This window comes from Camelus ferus, chromosome 21, assembly GCF_009834535.1.
Source record: "Camelus ferus isolate YT-003-E chromosome 21, BCGSAC_Cfer_1.0, whole genome shotgun sequence".
NCBI classification, from domain to species: Eukaryota; Metazoa; Chordata; class Mammalia; order Artiodactyla; family Camelidae; genus Camelus; species Camelus ferus.
The window spans coordinates 12,429,623-12,449,360 of record NC_045716.1 but is presented as its reverse complement, the minus strand read 5'-3'; the positions used below and the strand labels follow the sequence as shown (position 1 = coordinate 12,449,360).

General features: G+C 42.4%; 1 long non-coding RNA gene across 1 annotated transcript in view; it reads left to right on the top strand.

Annotated features, from left to right (window-relative positions):
* LOC116658657 overlaps positions 1-19,738 on the top strand; it is a 52,304-nt gene that overhangs the window by 7,789 nt on the left and 24,777 nt on the right. The gene's annotated exons all lie outside the window — the stretch shown is intronic.

Below are 19,738 nucleotides of genomic sequence, written 5' to 3'. Positions count from 1 at the left end.
AACTTGAGCGGCACCTTGGGCAGTGGGCCATCCTCAGGTCCACACCCCTGCCTCCCCCAGCAGCTCCTTCTGTAGGTGCCTTCTGAGATCTGCTGCTGGATTTCCAGGGCCCTGTCTTCATTTGTTCCTCTCCATTCCTGTCTAAACTCTCAAAGCACGTTCCTCTCTCCTACAGAATGGCCTTCAAAGTATCCCTGATGCAATCTCTTCAAAATCAGTCATTCAAAAAATATTTATGAAGATTAGACTGTGTGCCATACATAGTCACAGGCACTGAGAACCCAGCAGGGAACGGGAGGAGCAAGGTCCCCGGCTTCCCCCAGCTGCGATTGTAGGGGACTTTCACAGAAACAGGGTTTAAACTTCACCAAAGGAGCTTCTCTGGGTGGGAGGGATACAGGAAGAACTTACCCCAAATCGTGCCCAGCGATCTGGCCCTTCACATCTGATTGAAGTGGCAGCCTGTCACAGTCGGTGAAGCGCGGGGAAGTGGGACACTGAGCGACAGCCTGGGGCAAAGCACCTGGATTCTCGGCCTTGATGACTCAACTCTTTCAAGAGTGGCCTGTGCAGCCTGGGAATTCACCGACCCAGACCTTATCTGGGGCAGGAATGTGGTTGGTTTTTCTCACCACCACCTGCCTGGAGCTTCTAGGCTGAGGATTCCCAGGAAGGGAAAGTTGCTACATTAACCCGTGTACCTACTCCCTTTTGCTTTAACCTCTTCTGTGTTTGTGACAATAATCCATGGGCCTTTTCAGCTCCCGTCCACTTACTCCTTCTGAAAGCAGACTGCTCTGCCCTTCGGCATCGTGTAGAACACACTGCCAGCGGTCACTTCAGTGTCACCTTACACTGAAAATTTGCATGGGAGAAGTCAATGTGGTGAACTGTAAGTAGGTAAAATATTAATATTATACAAAGAAAAGACATTAGGGACAGAATGAAAATGTCACCTGAATTTAAAAATTAAAGACAGAAGAGATCAAATAAATTTCAGCTTTTGGGCTGTCAGGACTCTGCTTTGCGCCACCCCCAAGCCCCTAGTCCTACAGGGGACTCCTGCTCCCTCCCCCTCCCCCCTCCCCCTAATCCCGTCCCCCTAGCCCCACTTCGTGGACTGGTTTGAAAGGCTCTGGTACGAGGCTGCCCTCTGAGGTACCTCTGCCTCACTGATACTTTCTCCCAAACGCTCTCCAAGCAGAAAGATAAACGTGGGCACCAAAGAGGCAGCTTCGTTCAGCCGTTAGCAGGCTTTTATAACAAGCACACCCAACCAGATGTGGCCCTGAGCAACAGGACAAATGAGTCTGTCTCACAACACGAGCTTCCAAAGCGGAGAAGTTCCACCGTTACATAAAGGAGCAGCTCCAAGATGTCACTAAGGACCCAGGTTCTTTCTGTTTCCTCTCTGCCTTCCTCAGCTTGTGGGTGTTTGTTCTCACGGTATCCGGGTAACTGCTACATTTCCCAGCACTGTCTACTCACACAGTGACAGGGAGGCAGGAAAAGAGGGAGCATTCCTACCCTGTATCATCATTTAAAGAATGAGAAAAACATTTCCCTGTAGGTTCCCCCACCCTAGCAGATTTCTCCTCACATCATACTGGATGAAATTACAGCGCAAAATTACAGACAAAAGGAACGGGGTTACTGTGACTGGATTATCTAATCCATACTCTCCCGCCTCCTGGGGCTAGGTGGGAACCTCTCTTCCTCTGAAGAGTATGGTCACCGATACCTGAACCAAAACAGGGTTCCGTCAGCACGGAGGCAGCCAACAGAGCGGGTAAATCAGCACTTCCATCGCCCATCATCTACCATCACAGATAGCCCCGTGGGGAAAGTGGGATGATTAATCAGAGAAAAATAAATGTCACCTGGCTTTCTGTTCCTGAGATGAAAGAGTTCCATTACTTTTTTTTAATTTAATTTTTTTTCACTTTTTTTTAAATTGAGGTATAGTCATCTCAAACTCCCAATTTATCCCTTCACACCCCCTTCCCCTTGGTAACCATGTTTGTTTCCTATGTCTGTGAATCTGTTTCTGTTTTATAAGTAAGTTCATTTGTCTTTTTTTTTTTATATTCCACATATGAGTGATATCATTTGGTATTTTTTTTCTCTTTCTGGCTTACTTCACTTAGAATGACATTCTCCAGGGCCATCCATGTTTCTGCAAATGGCATTATTTTATTCTTTTTTATGGCTGAGTAGTATTCCATTGTATAAATATACCACAACTGCTTTATCCAGTCATCTGTCGATGGACATTTAGGTTGCTTCCATGTCTTAGCTATTGTAAATAGTGCTGCTATGAACATTGAGGTGCAGGTGTCTTTTTGAGTTAAGGTTCCTCCTGGATATATGCCCAGGAGTGGGATTCCTGGGTCATAGGGTAAGTCTATTTTTAGTCTTTTGAGGAATCTCCATACTGTTTTCCATAACGGCTGTACCAAACTGCATTCCCACCAGCAGTGTAGGAGGATTCCCTTTTCTCCACAGCCTCCCCAGCATTTATCGTTTGTGGACTTTTGAATGATATGGCCATTCTGACTGGTGTGAGGTGATACCTCATTGTAGTTTTGATTTGCATTTCTCTGAACATTTTGTTTTTAATCACACATATTAAGCAACACTTCAGCAGGCAAGCCCACCAGACTGTTTTCCAAACCTGAAAAGTTTTGTCAGCTTGGAAGAAAGGAACATGCCAAGGTCAACTGAAGCCTGACCTCTTCCATGGAACAGGTTATGAAAGGGTCCACCTACTGTCTAGGGCACACAGTTGGATGACAGAGTCATTTGGAACTGCCGCCAGAAGCACAGTCCATGAAAGCTGGATTTCTTGGTCATCCACCCTCCTAGATGTCACCCATCTCACTGCAGGGAGAAGAAAATGGAAGGGCAAGCAGGGAAAGGGCATGCCCAAGGTCAGATAACCAGAGCCGTGTGAATCCCATACAAATAGAAGGATAAGAGGGGGTGATAGGGAGGAGGAAATTGGAGGAGACCTTCCTGAGCATAAACATTCCTCAAAACATACAGAAAGTAGACATATCTAATCTTGAAGTTGAATAAATCTGGAGCCGGGTCATCTTCTGTAGCTTATATGGACAAGTTGTCAGACACTAGAGGAAGAAGCAAAAAGAGCATTTATGATGCAGTTAAAAATAGATGTGATGTCAGATTGTAACAGATGAATGTGGGTTTAAGCTGGAGAAAGAGAAAAGGCCTCTGTTCCTGGTTCACATTCTCCATGGACACAGACGGTGCTGCCCACATATCACACAGGCTCTATGAACTTCCTTTTAGAGGTCCTGTCCTTCATCGTAAGAAGATTAAAATGCACCTTTATCACATGTTAAACAATTGATATACAACTCGTCTTGAGTTAGGTTGTGTTACTTGAGTGTTACTTAATTACTTGCATGTGTTACTTGAGTTACTCAAATGTCCACATTCACTTCCTTTTTCCTATACTGCAGTCTTCATGCTTTGAGGTTACATTTTTTTCCCCACGTCTTGCATGGAAAAGTTCTAAACACTAGGCCCTGTGCCTACAGCATCAAATGAGTAAAATGAGAAACCATGGATCTTCAGACCCTGGACCTCCATGTAGAGGAGTGGTGGGAGTTAGGCTGAGCTGAGTTGAAGACAGCCACTACCCTTGTCACCTACCTTAGTGGTATGTGTGACAGGACTCATTCACATATGTATAGTACTTTGTGGCTTACGCAGTTCTTTCATGGATTTAATCTCATTTGATTCTCTCTAACAGCCTAGTATATAGACACTAAATTAATTCTGTTGATCAGGAAACTTTGGTTGAAAGGGGTTAACTTGTTTAGCATCACACAACTAATACATGAAAGAACCCAGATTCAAAGAGTCGTCTTGACACCCAACTGTGGGTCTTGGATCCCAGCTTCAGTTTCTTGTAGATAGCTATCTCCTGAGTCTTCTCCTGGGCAAAGGGAAAGGCTAGTTGACTCCACTTCTCCTGGAATCTGAAACTAGTTGGAGTGAGACATCATTGGCTGGAGTTTCTCAGGTAAAACTTGTTCATTTGAGTAAGAATAAGATCAAATGTCTTTCTCAAGATGACAAGTCCAGACTCTGAATTCTACCATGTCAGCCTACAACCTCAGAGGCATCTAAGCCTGAACAACCAGGTTTTCTCTACACAAGCTCCATGTATCCCTATTCTTCTTCCTAATCTCTGATTAGTAATAAAAAGGGGCAGTAGGACGTTGGGGACAGGCCCCCATCCCTATGAGAAAACTACAGTGATTGTTCCCATTGGACTTTCAAAGTTTGGGAAATAACCATGGCAGCCAGGATTCCCAGTGTTTACACAAGTTTACCACCAAGTGGTAAAAGCATGCAGTGGACAATGAAAGGACATCCCAGTTAGCTGCTCTATTCCAGATGTCTGGAATAATCCTGTGGGAAAGACTAACAGCAGGTGAGGAGAATCTGAACATTCTTGCTTACCTGTTGGCTTGGCTAATCCTCACTAATGAAGTGTAAGTGAGTCCTCCAAACCCTCATCCCTGGACCACTTTGAATTCTGTGTGAGATGTGTCAATGAGAAACCCCAAACGGAGGCGATACGTGCGGTGGTTCTGACGTACTCTTTCCACCATCCCTACTATAGTATCTTTTAAAGCCCTTGAGGGCAGGGACCACTTATATGTTTTTTGCAGCCAGTGTAGCATCTACCACAGGTGCTAAGCATGGAGTCATTGCTCAATAAATGTGTATTTATTTTTGACTCTGTCTCACTCCGCCTGTACCACCAGAGGAAGTCCAGTGGGAAGTGAGTCACCTAAAGATGTCACAATGACTCCACTCAGGACTTCCTTTTTTTTTTTTATAATTCTTATTTTTTATTGACATGTAGTCCATTTACAATGTTAGTTTCATGTGTACAGCAAAGCAATTCAGTTATACGTATTTTTTCAGATTATTTTCTATTACAGCTCATTATAAGAAATTGAATATAGTTCCCTGTGCTCTACAATAGGTCCTTGATGTTTATCTATTTTATATACAGTAATGTGTATCTATTAATCCCAAACTCCTAGTCTATCCATCTCCCTCTCCCCCACTGATAAACACTTTGTTTTCTATAGGACTTCCTTTTAAAACATTCTTACTTCGAATTCTTCTCTGAAGGTCATTTCATTATATTAATAGTGCTAATACTGGAATTATAAACCCCGTATGTAACAACATAATTTATAGCCGGGCAGAGTCCTTTCAAAAGCCCAGAGGTTTCAAAGTAAACCAAATGCTCCTCCCTCGTTACTCTCCACTCAGGCATTCTTTCCGTCACTCCAGAAGTGAAGTTACCTCGTTTCTAGCAAGAGGAGGAGGAAATGTCATTACATGTTGCCTTCCTGTGACTTCTCATTGCACTTGATATGAAGTGCAAAATCCTTCCCACGGCTCCTGCCCACTTCTTCAGCCTCATTTCCTAGTGCTCTCCTGCCTCTCAACATTCCAGCCACAGGAGCCATCTTAATTTCCAGAACACTCAAGTCTCTTTTTACCACAGTGTCTCAAAGTAAAGTGTTTCCTCTGCCTGGAAAGATTTTCCAGGACTGATTTCTCAAGCCTCAGGTCTTCTTTTAAACGTGACCTCCTTCCTTGACCATAGAAGCACAGTAGGTTTGCCCCCTCACCCATCGTCTTTGTCATATTATCTATATTTTATCCTTTGCAGCACTCACTTGAATTTATAATTGAATATTTTGTTTCCTTCCTGGTCTCTCTCAGTAGACTGAAAACCCCTGAGAGCACAGACCATGTTAATCTTGTTCTTGACTGTGTCTCCAGTGCCTCACACAGAGCTTCAAACCAAATAGGGCCTCAACAAACTCTTGTTGAATGAATGAATGAATGAATGGGGTAGATGCTTTGAGAGAATGTATCCCTTGCTTTCTGAATCTCCTTCCTGTTTGTCCATCTCAGGTCCTTCCCAGAGGCTGAGGAACATTTTCTTCTAATCAGAGGACTCTATAAACATCTAGGGGTACAGATAAGTTAGTTTTGGGGTGTGTGTGTGTGTAGTGAGGTAGGGGTAGGGAGTTAATTTGTTTCTGCCAGCAGAATAAGGTGTGAAAATGTACCAGGAATGAGGGAAAATGTACAGAATGCAGGCTGCGCATCACGGTGAATTCAAGAGTCCAGTTCCTGGGGCAGAAATTCATCCTTCCTCATCTTAGAGCTGTCCATGGTTTAGTATGTGACAGATTGTAACCCCCAGCAGATGTAGGTCATATGCTGCTGAAAGGGAAAACTGTTTCCTTTTCTACTCACAGATGACTTCTGAACTCCAAATGTATGGGGGTTCTTCCCTACACCAAGTAATTCTCCAACATTGGCTGGGGGTGGGGGGTGTCCCACAGTTTAACTCAATTCTGAGACTATCTACCCAGAGATAGTGTCAGATCCCACTGATTAAGGACTCCGTCCTGCAGGACACCAGTCACAGGTCTCACCCTGTGCTCTAACTGACCCACCCACCCTCACCCCACAACCCTAGAAAGGCTGACAGAGTTCAGGAAAACAGTGTGCTGTTACTGACTGATCACGGTATGAAGAGATATCTAGGATGAGGTCCAGAAGGGCTCCTAGCTCAGGAGTTTTGGTCCTCGTGGTGCCTGGGTTGTCCACCCTCCCTGCACGTGGATGTGTTCTTGCTCAGCAACATGGAAACTCTCTGAATCTCGTGCTTAGGGATTCTCATGGAGGCTTTATTACATTCGTATGGTTGATTAAATTATTGGCCAGTGGTGACTGATTCAACATCCAGACCGTCTCCTCTCTGCAAAGGTGGAGAAGGGGCTAAAACTGCCAAGCCTCGAATCACATGGTTGCTTCTGGCAACCAGCTCCTAGGGCATGGTTCTCTAGGGGCTTTCCCCAAATCACCTCATTGACAAATTCAGGTGTGGTTGAAAGAAGCCTGTGGTGAAAAACAAAACACTCTCTTTTCACCTTTGTCACTCCTATCACATGAAAAATTCCAAGCGTTTTAGAAACTCTGTGCCAGGAAATGGGATGAAGACCAAATATACACTTCTTAATAGAAATCACAATATCACCGCCACCCCAAGGTAAGACTGATAATGGGTGGTGTCATTTTAAAAGATGACCTAGGATCAGGAGGGACGTACTGGGTCCCCTAAGAGGGGAAGATAATGCAGACCAGAAACTGCCTTCCCTCCACTTTTCAGTCTACCTACAGGTCCATGGGAGGTGAGCCTGAAGTAGGATGCCAAACAGCCCTCCTCTCATTCACTGGCTGTTGTGGACGGCCTTAATTAGATTACGTACTTAGGGAGATTTACCTCCTGGTTCAATCATAATCTTCCAGGGGATTCTAACTCCAGGTGTCCCAGAACTAAATGTCCTCAATAAAACCTCAGTTCAGCTCAGCGCATGTGGGTGGAAGAAAGCTGCTGTTCTCCTACAGTTTTCTATCTTGACTTCTCTGTTTTCCACTGTGGAAGGCACGACTGTGTGCCAGTGACACCACTGTGGCAGTTCTGGCGGAACGTGGAGGGAATTTAGTCCCGGAGTGGGCTAGCAACTCATTTGTTACCATATCTCCTCTGCCTAAAGAGCCTAGTTCTTCCATATCTAGATCTAGTATAGGTAAAATTGAGACATTGTTAGATTCTTCATTCATCTCTTATCTACTATACGAATTCTGTGATCTTGGGAAAGTTACGTTGCCTGCCTCAGTCTCCTCGTCTCTAAAATGGGGATAATATTAGTATCTACCTCACAGAATTAACCAATAAATGAGCTATTTTATAAAAAGCACATAGGAACATTCAATAATAATGAACACTTCATAAATGTTAGTTAATATGATTCCTATTACTGGGTCATTACCATTGCACCTTTAACTCCTGGGAGGGAAGGAACTGAACTTACTCGTTCCTGTGTCCCAGGGACCTGACTCAGCATTTGACATGCTGAAGTGCTCACCAAATATGTGTTGACTTGAATGAAACTCCCCCAGCACTTGTCATCTGCACCATTCAGATGCTTGCTTTCTACCGAGTTGCTTGCTCTGACTTTCAGTGTACAAATCATATACCTGAAAGGAGCTGTTTTCTGGGAGTATCTCCTTTACTACTGTCTGCCCCACACTATCTGGTTCAGAGGAGGAGCTTGATGGCTCTTCCCAGACTTAAAGTGCTACATTTCTTAACCCTGATAACAAGGAAATCCCGTGGAATATTTGGGAGAGCAGCCAGTCTGCACGCATTTCACTCCAGTGATACCACAATCCATCTTTCTCAGGTACCTCACACGATGCCTCACCTGTACCACATGCTCCGTAACTGTCAAGCTGATACATTTATTCGTGTTTGAAACTCCAACACAGGGCTCTCCGATCACTCCCCCATGTCTGATGTACGCTTATCAGCAAGGCCCTGCACCTTGCTCCAGAGCTCCCACCCCACTCCACGCCCACCACCACGTACTCTCCATCCCTTGCCAGAGATTCATCTCAGTCTCAACTTGGCAATTTGAGGTCATATTTTGAAGTCATGTTTGTGCAAAAATAGCCACAAGCAGTTAGTGCACACTTGGCTGGAATCCCTTCTTGGTGCACAGAGAGGTACCAACAAGGAGTTCCGCCTCCTGTCAGATGGGAGAAAACCCTTCTTTGCTGTCTTTTGAATGTATTCTATTTTTGAATCAGCTCCAGCTTCAGAATTAGTTTTCCCACCAGTACCAGGTCTTTGAAGAGTATCAGCAGAGAAGCTTCCTTAGGAGACAGGCCCGCCAGAGCCACCCATCCAACCCCTTTATCATCATATGGGAGAGAGGAAGGAGCTTTTTGCCTCGACTTCCCCAGCCAACATCAACTTCCCCTTTGTAAACAAAGGCTATGTAAGATGCTTTGGACAGCCGAGGATAGGAGATCCAACTACAAGCGGCTAAAAATCATAAGGATGTTGATTATTTCATATCACATGAAGCCTGGAGGTAGGACAGTTTCAGAGTGGGTCGGTTCATTGACATGGAGACATCATAGATCTAGCTTAGCTTTTCTGCAACTTGCCCCCACAGTTCCCAGATATGCTGTAGAACAGCCCTCAGACCCTGTTAACAATCTTCAGAGACAGAAAAAAGATGCCCCATCTTGTGTCCCTCCATCAGATGGCCCTCGTGTCTCACTGGCCAGAATGAGCACAACCTAGCCACACTTAAACAATCACTAGGCAAAGCAAGGCCACTACCACTGGCCCAGACCAGTGAGGTCCCCTCTTCTGTGGTTAGGCAGAGTCTAAGCTCCTAAAAAGGAGGACAGGACCCTTCAAAGGAGGGCAACCCAAATCAAGGCGTGATAGCAAGGCAGAGAGAAGGAAGGAGCTCCCTGGCAGGCAACCAACAGTGTCTGCAACAGAGCAGGTTGGCCCTGTTGCCCTCTCTAGGAAGGAAATGAGTAAAATTATCCTAATGTTATGCCTGGGGAAATCAAACTATTATAAGACCAGGATCCTCCTTACTCGGAGCTGCAATCTGGTTGAAGAGATAAAGATTTCCAAAAGCGGAGCGGCTCCACCATTATTATCTGTGTGGGATGAAACAGTCGCACCGAAATCTTCTAGTCTGCAAAATACCAAAGGAGGCGCCCAGGGGCACAAAAACAGCATCTCCTTATAGTGCCTGCTGTGTCGCATGGTTCAGTGGTACACACATCGTGGTTCCAGATAAATTGCTAGACTGGAATGGTGCTATCTGGCCTCAGTTTCAGTCTCTGTTACAAAATTGACCAATGCCTCCCTCTGAAGAGTACAATGCTATTTTTCATGGTCAAAAAAATACAATTCACAGCTTTAGCAGAGCCTCCCTGTGGGGGGTCATAAAGGTTCTTTTAGAAAAACTTGAAATCCTATAATCCTTATTTAAAAAAAAATAGTAGTTTTACAAAGAGAAATAGGTTAAGAACCCATTTGATCCTGAAGACGTGACTGCAAGTTTTCCCCTCAAAGATTTATATCAAGCATGAAATTTGGTGATCCAAGTTGCTGCATCACTGATCACTCATTATCTGTTCACTGGACTGTAGGTTGGCCAGTCTCACTCCTATTCATACTCTCTGAAATCTGGCAAGCCCGCAGGTACTGAAAGCCCAGAACCCAATTTCGGTATCTCAGAAGGGCCAAAGAGAACCCAAGGGTACAGCCTTCCAGGAGCCTCCTCTGATCCCTCTGCCTTCTCCCTCCCCCGAGGTCCTCTCCGCGGGGCCCTTCCCCTCAACACAGCAGGCCTCTCCCCAGCTCCTGGGCCCTCCACCCAGGACCAGTGCAAATCCACCCTCAGCCACGAACCACCCACCCCACCCACATTATCACATCTCTTCCTTCTCTGACTCTGCTTCTCTCCAGAGAGGGCTGGAATGTGCTCTGGGCTCCGGCCACAGAAGCAGATTTCCTCTGGAAAAGAAGTGAGTCAGGAAACACAGAGTTAAGTTGTGACAAAGACTCCCCTGAGGAAACAGCCAGGAGTTTTCAGTGGGCGGGGCCAGTTAGCGAAGGCGTGGTCACTTGTCTAAGAGAGGGCGGCTCCTACCCGTCGGAAGGAGTTGGCTAGAAGCAGATGGATAAGCTGAGTTAATTTACAGGACTGAGTTTCAGATGTTCCTGCCAGACGGGATTATATGTCCCCAAGCAGGTGTCCTTCTCCTGTGACTTTTTTTCAGGGAGAAGTGGAAATACCCATCCACAGTCAGGAACCGGGGATTAAGATGAAAGAAGAGAGGAAGCATCACATAGGGTTTAAAATTTAAGCAAACTCCCAAGGTTCAAATTCCTGCTCCACCGCTTCCTGACTCCATGGTTGGGTGCGTTCCTCTCTGTCAGCACACATCCACTTAGCTCTGAAATGGGAATAGTAGTCGATACCTCCCCAGACTATTCGGTGGAACCAAGTAAGGTCATAAAGCTTGCAGAATAACAGAGGGAGGAGGTCGTGGGTAGCATTGCCAACTGCAGCAGGCACGTGGGGAGTTAGTCATAAGTGGATGGCCCGGCGGAGGAATACAGCGTGGTGAGTGAGACCTGTGACCCAGGGCTTAGCTCGGCAGTCCTGTGCGGTGGACAGGAGGAAGCAGAGCTGTCGGTGAGGGAGCTGGAGGCCAGATCAGAGGTCCCTGTGGGGTGGAGGAATGTTGGGTGGAGCCAGCTTTAGACAAGGACTAGCGATGGAGCAGGAGAGCGTGGGAAAACAACCTCGTGGTCCTGAAGTTCCCCTCCTTGCTTAGCTGAGCGCAGCCCCTTGATAAAAGTAAGCTAATGCTTCTCCCACCAGAAGGAGTCAAGTTAACTTCATCTCAGAAGCAGTCTTCCCTAGGAACTGTTACATTTGGAATCGCAGCAACGAAACCATCCCAGACACGCCCAGGGCAGCAGCCCAAGGCACACAGCTCGCTGCAGTGGGAGAGCCCGCTATTGCGAAAAGCAGGTTGAGAAGGAGGAGCCCCTCCGAGTTAGGTCAACAGCCAGGCCCAGAGTCAGAGCCCTTCCAGCCAAGGGAGACCTTTCCGAAAGACGCTTCCTGGCCTGCCCAGCATCAGTGGTGTGGTTGGTGGTCCCTCAGACTGAAAGACAGACAGACCCAAGAAGGTCCACTTTTATCTTGGGGAGGTGCGTGCCAGAAATGTCAAGAGAAAGGCGAAGGGTGTTCTTCCCCTATTAAGAGAATATTCACATAGGCCTGAGTGTCTGTAAAAGTTAGCTGTCAGCAAAATGATGGTTATTCAAGAAGAGGTTACAGTGAAGGCATTTATTAAGGTGAAATATTCAAATTTGAACCTCATTATAAGCCTGCAGAAAAACACTTTCTAGACGGATTAAGGATTTATGTTTAGAAAAAGAAAGAGAAAGAAGGAGAAGCAACTACAACAGCAGAAGCAGCATACACAAGCTGGAAGACGATGGAAATGTGCATTTGACTTCCCGTGGGTAGGAGTGGCAGTATCAAACATGGCCACAGATTTTATGATTCCTCTCCCAAAAGGCCACTGAATCTGGGCAGGCTTGAAATGCTTTGACTGATAGAGGACTTGACATCCAAGGCTGTGTCGTAAAAAGGCCTCATGGCTTCTGCTTTGTTTGCTGGGACACCTCCTTCTGGAGTTCTGAGGTGCTATGTGAGAATTCTAATTGCTCCAACACTGCCATGTGAGACAGTGCAGGTGGATGCAGTCAGGGGACACTCCCTGCTGAACCCAGCCTTCCAGCCACCCCCACAAGGCTCCGGCCATGTGAGTGACACCATCATGGATTCTTTTAATCAGCCAGCTGGTGAACACGGAAAGACTTCTCTCTATATCACACAGAGCAGAAAAATCACCCTCAGAGCCCGCCCAAATCCCTGACCTACAAACACTGTAAAATTTTTTTTTAAAAAGGTCATTGTTTTAAGCCACTAAGTTTTAGTGTCATTAGTTACACAGTAGTAAATAAATGAAATGTGTAGAGAAGGACCTTCTAAGCATGAAAGCTTGGCAGAAATGAAGAAAAAAAAGGAAGAAGAATGGCAAATTTGAAATTGTAAACTGCTCTGTCTCAATTACCATCATATACGAAATTAAAAGACAATGACAAATTGGGAAAATAGCCTCGTAACACAACTAACACACCATTAAGAGGAAAATTACAATAAAAAATGCAAATAATAAAAAGCAGTTATCAGAAGAAATTAAAAAGGCAAAAAGGAGAAGAGCTGTTTAACACTATTAGTAATAAATGCAAATTAAATGACGGTAAGATACATTTTTTGCCTTCAAATTCACAAAGATTTTTTTTTTTGATGATAATAGTCGGTGCCTGCAAGACTTGAGTGAGGCAATAATCTTCCAATCTGGTGGTGGGAATGTAAATTGGTAGTCTTTCTGGAGAGCATGAGTTCAGAAGTCTCCAATACCCTTTGCTCAAGTATTTCTCTCTTTTTTGTATATATATATATATATTTTTTTTTTATTGAAGTATAGTCAGTTTACAATGTTGTGTCAATTTCTGGTGTACAGCACAATGCTTCAGTCATACATGAACATGCATATATTTGTTTTCATATTCTTTTTCACCATAAGTTACTACAAGATAGTGAATATAGTTCCCTGTGCTATACAGTATAAACTTGTTGTTTGCCTATTTTATATATATTAGTTACTATCTGCAAATCTCAAACTCCCAATTTATCCTTCCCACCCCCTTTTCCCCCTGGTAACCATAAGTTTGTTTTCTATGTCTGTGAGTCTATCTCTGTTTTGTAAATAAGTTCATTTGTCTTTTTTTTAGATTCCACATGTAAGTGATATTATATATTTTTCTTTCTCTTTCTGGCTTACTTCACTTCGAATGACAATCTCCAGGTCCATCCACGGTGCTGCAAGTGGCATTATTTTATTCTTTTTTTATGGTTGCAACCCATATTTATATTGTATAATGTATTCCATTGTATAAATATACCATGACTTCTTTATCCAGTCATCTGTTGATGGATTTTAGGTTGCTTCTATGTCTTGGCTATTGTAAATAGTGCTGCTATGAACATTGGGGTGCATGTATCTTTTTGAATTAGAGTTCCCTTCAGATATATGCCCAGGAGGGGGATTGCTGGATCATAGGGTAAGTCTATTTTTAGTTTTTTGAGGAATCTCCATACTGATTTACATGACGGCTGCACCAAACTACATTCCCACCAATAGTGTAGGAGGGTTTTGTCCACAGCCTCTCCAGCATTTATCAATCATGGCCATTCTGACTGGTGTGAGGTAATACCTCATTGTAGTTTTGATTTGCATTTCTCTGATAATTAGTTTTATTGAGTATTTTTTCATGTGCCTATCGGCCATTTGTATGTCTTCATTTGAGAATTACTTGTTTATTGTAGAAATTGAAACATGTGGTCAAGCATTCTCATCACAGCACTATTTTTTTTAATTTTGTTTTTTATTGAAGTGTAGTTGATTTACAATGTTACTTTCAGGTGTACAGCAAAGTAATTCAGTTATATATATATTATATATATATAATATATATATATACATATACTTTTTTTAAAGATTCTTTTTCATTATATGTTATTAAAGAAATTGAATATACTTCCCTGTGCAACAGTAGGACCTTGTTGTTTATCTATTTTATATATAGTAATGAATATATGTTAATCCCAAGCTTCTAATTTATCCCTTCCCTGCCCTTTCCTCTTTGGTAACCGTAGTTTGTTTTCTATGTCCATGAGCCTATTTTTGGTTTGTAAATAAGATTTGTATCAGTTTTCTTAGATTCCACACATAAGTTATATCATACGATATTTGTCTTTCTCTGTCTGAGTTACTTCACTTAATATGATAATCACTAGGTCCATCCATGTTGCTGCAAATATCATTATTTTATTTTTAATGGCTGAGTAATATTCCATTTTATACACACACACACACACACACACACACACACACACACACACACACACACACATACACCACATCTTCTTTATCCAGTCATCTGTTGATGGACATTTAGGTTGTTTCCATGTCTTGGCTACTGTAAATAGTGCTGCTATGAACACTGGGGTGCATGTATCTTTTTGAATTAAAGTTTTCCCTGGATTTATGCCCAGAAGTGAGACTGACCACAGCACTATGTATAATAGTGAGAAATAATAAACACTAAACCATTTAACAATCAGAGAACTATTCCTAAATTTCCAATAATTGAATACAATGGAGTTATCAAAAAGCATATGTTCCAAAATGTTCAATGACCAGGAAATACATTTATAATAGAATTAAAGTGAAGGGGAAAAGGTAGGTAAAAGCATACAAAAAGAATGGCTGCAATTTTATTTACATAGGTGGATGGATAGAGAGATAAAAAGACTGAATGGAAACACTCAACAATACTGACAGTGGTCTCTGGATGAAAGATTTAGGGAAGTATTATTCCGTTCTTTCTCCTTGTCTGAAGTTTTCTAATTTTCCAACACAAAACTGTATTAAAATAATTTCATAATCAGAAAAAAAACATTCTTCTTTTAAAGGTAATTAGAGGGAAAATTCCAAAACAGTTACCTCTAGCAAACACAGGAAATTTCAAGTACTAAGAGGTCTTCTCAGAAACCAGGAGCTCTCCCTCCCTGCTGTGTTCTATGTTTTGGAGGCACCTGATTCTAGGCCATGCCCCATGGATCCCCAAACTCCAAAGTTATCTTCTACCATCCCTCCTTCTTCCCCACCATGCCTCCCCACCACAGGTGCGCATGCGCACACACGCACGTAAATATTTCCATTCCTTTAGTTCCCTTCTGTTAACACAGAAATCACAAACTGACAGCCCTGGGCCAAACAAGAACTAAAGATTTCTTTACTTTGACACCCCTTCCCAAAATGTGTTCATTTATTTGTAACTAGTTACAAACAGTAAAGAATAAGGATTTTCCCTACTCCTCCTACTAAGTACTGAACACTGTACATAAAATAAACATGACTGAAAAAACAAACAAACAAAAAAGCCAGACTACATAGGGATCTTGGGACCTGAGGAACAACACAGCTCAGATCTTCCTTGACTTATGAAGGAGTTGTGTCCCAGTAAACCCAACATAAATTGAAAATATTGTTAGTCAATAATGCATTTAGTACACCTAACTTACCAAACATCAGAGCTGAGCCTTGCCTACCTTAAACATGCTCAGAACACTTACCTTAGCCTACAATTGGGCGAAATCATGTAACACAAAGCCTATTTTATAATAAGGTGTTGAATATCTCATGTAATTTATTGGATGATGTGCTGAAAGTGAAAAATAGAACAGCTGTTTGGGTGCAGAATGGCTGTTAAGTGTATTACTTGTTTACCCTCATGATCTCATGATCATGCGATCCCAGAATCACAAGAGAGTGTTATACCACGTATTGCTAGCCCAGGAAAGCTCAAAACTTAAAATCTGAAGTATGGTTTCTGCTGAAATGCGTATCACTTTTGCACTATGATTAAGTTGAAACATTGTATGCTGAACCATCGTAAGTTGAGGACTGCCTGTAGTAAGTTCCTTGGGTTTTCTTTTTGATTCATATATCCTAGATTTGGAACTAAGAAAGCCCATAGCCAGAAATGCCAGCAGGTATAAACAAACAGAAAGCCCAAGAAAAGCCTGCTGGCTATAGACAAAGGCCAGTCAACAAGACAAAACATTTAGGCAATAACTGCTCTGCTCCAGCCAAATACCACAGGAATGAACCGTGACCCCACCCCTGCCCAAAGCAGCAAAACCGAGGGGGGAGCCTCAACTTCCACCATTGTGAGGTTGTAGTGAGGTGCCCTTAAACCACCCCACTGGGGTGGTGTCAGAGATGGTCAAGTAGAAAGCCAGGACTATCATCCACTACCACTGGTAGACAGCCCTAAGCTCCCCCTGCACGGGGAGCCTACCAGCAGTAATGAGGCACACCTCCCACTCCCCTGTGGGGTGGTGTCAGAGGAGGCCTAGGGGAGAATCAGAACTTTCACCACCACCCACCACACAGCAGTAACAAGGAGCTTCTCTAACCCTCATCACTTGAATGTTAATGGAAGCCAAGTAGAACCTAGCCTTCTACCCCTGCCTGAGTGTAACAAGGGAACAGCCTCACTTCCCCTGCCAGAATGGTGTCAGCAGAGGCCAGCTAGAAGAGTAGGTTTAAATAAGACCCAGAGCCTCAGAACACAATACAGAAAAGTCCAGATTCCAATCAAAAATCACTCATCAACCCCAAAACCATGAGGATCTGAAACTGAATGAAAAAAAGACATCAATAAATGCCAACTCCAAGATGACAAAGATGTTAAATTTATCTGACAAAGATTTTAAAGCAGCTAATGATAAAAATGCTTCAACAAGCAATTGTGAATATGGTTGAAACAAACTTTAAAAAAAATAGGAAGCCTCAGCAAAGAAACTTGAAGATATATAAAAGAGCCAATGGAAATTTTAGATCGGAAAAATACAGTACTCAAAATACAATCCCAGTGCATGGGCTTGTATTAGTTCCCTTTTGCTGCTGTGATAAATTATCCCAAAGCTTAAAACAATACAAATCTATTGTCTTATAGTTCTCAAGATCAGAATTCCAAGGTGGGTCTCACTGGGCTAAAACCAAGGTGTGTCAAGCCTTTATTCCTTTATGGAGGCTCCAGGGGGAAATCTGTTTCCTTGCCTCTTCCAGCTTCTCAAGGCTGCCCTCATTCCCTGACTTGTGGACCCTTTCCATCTTCAAAGCCAGCAACGTCGAGTCTTTCTCACATTGTGTCACTCTGACACTGACCATCCTGCTTCTCTTCCCCTTCCAAAGACGCTTGTGGTTATATTGAGCCCACTGGGAGAATACAGAATAGTCTCCCCATCACAAGATCTTTAATCACATCTCTAAAATCCTTTTTGCCAGTGAAGGTAATAAGAGTCATGGGTTCTGGAGATTAGGATGTGGAAATCTTTGGGGGAGGCTGATATTCTGCCTACTGCAGTTTGCACCCAAAGATTTATGCCTGTCCCACATACAAAATACACCCACAACATCCTACGGCTGTCAAGAGTTTAAACAGATTATGGCATCAACTCAAAATCCAAATTCTCATCAGCTTAAAAGTCCCAAATTTCATCATCTAAGTCATTTAAATAGGTATGGGGAAGACGCTGGTAATGATCCAGCCAGGGGCAAAATTTCTCTTCATCTGTGGACCTATAAAACTAGAAAACAAGTTATCAGCTCCTAAAATGCAGTGATGAGGCAAGCATGGAATAGCAATTATAGTCATTTCCATCCAAAAGGGAAAATGAGAAGGAAAAAGAAGCCATCAGTCCCAAGCTGTTTTGAAATCCAACTGTGTGAATTTCACTGGGATTTCAAGGCTTCTGTGCTTCCAGGCTCCATTCTCTAAGCTCAAAGCTTTGCCCTTGGGGTTCACCTTTCTTTCTCCTGAAAGGTAACACTTGTTTGCAGCTAAATAGTTTTATCAGCTTGTTGTATATCTGTAGAATTTAGGGGGTCCAACAGCTCTATAACTGGTAAAGTTGAATCAGTACGTAGCAACAACAAAAAAATTCCAAGCTCAAATTGTATCACTGGAGAATTGTAGCAAACATTTAAAGGAGAATTAACATCTATAGAATCTCTTTCAGAAAACAGGAGAGAACATTTCTCAATTCATTTTTCTGAAGCTAGTGTTAACCCTGGCAACAAAACCAGACAGAGATAGCACACAAAAAAGAAAACTGCAGACAATTATCAAATATGCCTCATAAATATCAACGTAAAAATTCTTAACAAAATATTAGCAAATAGAATTCAGCCATTTGTAAAAAGAACTATAAATTATGACCAAGTGGTGTTCATCCCAGGGATGCAAGCCTGCTTCATTATTTGAAAATCAATGTCATTCACAATATTAACAAGCTAAAATACAAATCATAAGATTATATCAATTGATGCAAAAGAAGTATTTGGCAAAGTTCAACACTCATTTATGACGAAAACGCTCAGAAAAATATACCATATGAGATCGCTCATATGTGGAATCTAAAACAAACAAACAAACAAAAAAGCATAAATACAAAACAGAAACAGACTCATAGACATAGAATACAAACTTGTGCTTGCCAAGGGGGCGGGGGGTGGGAAAGGATAGACTGGGATTTCAAAATGTAGAATAGATCAACAAGATTATACTGTATAGCACAGGGAAATAAATACAAGATCTTATGGCAGCTCACAGTGAAAAAAAATGTGACAATGAATATATATATGTTCATGTATAACTGAAAAATTGTGCTCTACACTGGAATTTGACACAACATTGTAAAATGACTATAACTCAATAAAAAAGTGTTAAAAAAAAAAAAAAAGAAAGAAAAATATAGCCATAGAGAGGAACTTTCTTAACTTGATGGAGGAACCTCTATAAAAAACTACACCTAACATTATACCTGATAGTGAAAGACAATGCTTTCCCCCTAAGATCAGGACCAAGGCAGGATGTTCATTCTCACCACATTTATTCCCCAGTGTATTCAGCATTCTAGCCAGGAAATAAGGCAAGAATAAATACATAAATAAATAAATAGATAAATAAATAGATAGATAGATAAAAGAAATAAATGATACATAGACCAGAAAGGAAAAGCTAAAACTATCTCTTTTAGCAGATGACATGATTACAATAGAGAATTCCAAAGTGACTATCAAAACAAAAAAAAACAGCTAGAATTCATAAGTGAATTCGGCAGGGCCTCAGGATTCAAAATAAACATACAAAAATCAATTCTATTTCAGTATATTAGCAATGGACACTGAAATTAAAAATACAATATCAATTGCAATTGCTCCAAAAAACCCAAAATACCTTGGTGTGAATCGAACAAAACATGTACAGACAGGCTTCGTATGCTGAAAACTATTCAACGCTGAGACCTAAAGAAATGGAGTTGGAACAAGGGGTAAACACATAGATTAGAGGAACAGAATGAAGAATTCAGAACTAGACCCACAGAAATATATTTTTGATAAGGATGCAAAAGCAACTCAATGGAGGAATGATAGCCTCTTCAACAAATGGTGCTGGAGTAATTGGACTAAAATTAGCTCAAGATGGATCACAGATTTCAGTGTAAATGTAGAACTATAAAACTATTAAAAATTATAGAAAAATCTTTAGGGTCTAGCACTT